General features: G+C 45.2%; 1 protein-coding gene across 1 annotated transcript in view; it reads right to left on the bottom strand.

The window, feature by feature from the left end:
- The window catches only part of LOC101855746, a gene marked incomplete at its 3' end in the record, with an annotated part of 59,554 nt that overhangs the window by 19,098 nt on the left and 39,457 nt on the right, over window positions 1–999 (bottom strand).

The raw sequence follows: 999 nt of genomic DNA, 5'->3' as shown, positions 1-999 counted from the left end.
ACACAATTGTTAGCTCTCTCAGCACATACCTGACACACACAGGCCCCATCATCCACAGACAAAAAGCTGTACTGCGACAATATCATTTTAAACCCTCATGCACGATAAGATAAGATAAGATAAGATAAGATAAGATAAGATAAGATAAGACAAGGATAAGATAAGGGTAAGATAAGATAAGTTAAGATAACATAAGATAATACTTTATTGTTCCAGAGGGAAATTTGGCTTGGCGGAACGCGCATTTTTAGTTAGTTATAGTAGAGGTTTTACAGTGCTCACAACTGCATAGGGTCATATGAGCGCCAAGGGGTAGATGTTAACAGAGAAGTTTTTACAGGGAATCAGGCTTACTCTGCTCACCTCTCTAGCTTCAACAGCACAAAGTCTGCTTCGACTTTCAAGGCACCCCGGAAACAGGGGGTCACAAGAGTGTGACAAACATACAAAAGAAGTAGAGGGAAAAAAAGCAGCAGTTCCCTATCATGGCATGACAATGACATTGATAAATCAGCCCATTTACAATTCTACTGTGCCTAAGAACATGTCAATGACCCCCCCCCCTCCCCCCTTTTGGAAAGGCCTAAAGACAACTTCGGAAAAGATACTGAACAAGATGACAACATGGTTGGGAGCAGCAAGAACAACAGACACCGTTGCTGCAGCGAAGGACAAGGTGAAGTGGAGGTCCATGGTTGCCCACGCCAGTCGGCAAGGCACCGGATGATGATGAAAGACAACTTCAGGGAGTTGCACTGCCCAGGGGGGGGGGGGGTGGGTACCCAAATCTGAGGTGGTTACATAGAACAGTAATAGTAAAACTGTATGAACAACGAGGTCCAGAATGTGCCTAGCATTTGATCCCCTTTTGGAAAGGTTTTTACCTTCGGGTATCCATGTCTAACAGCTGGGAGGTTTCATCCCTCTCAGACCAGATTGGCCCTAACGGACAGGATCGACACAGAGCGCCTCCTAAATGATCTAAATTGTGTCCGGGGG

Source organism: Aplysia californica, unplaced genomic scaffold (genome assembly GCF_000002075.1).
Source record: "Aplysia californica isolate F4 #8 unplaced genomic scaffold, AplCal3.0 scaffold00581, whole genome shotgun sequence".
Classification (NCBI taxonomy): domain Eukaryota; kingdom Metazoa; phylum Mollusca; class Gastropoda; order Aplysiida; family Aplysiidae; genus Aplysia; species Aplysia californica.
Note: the sequence above shows the minus strand (reverse complement) of the source record. Positions and strands in the feature narration are given on the sequence as shown.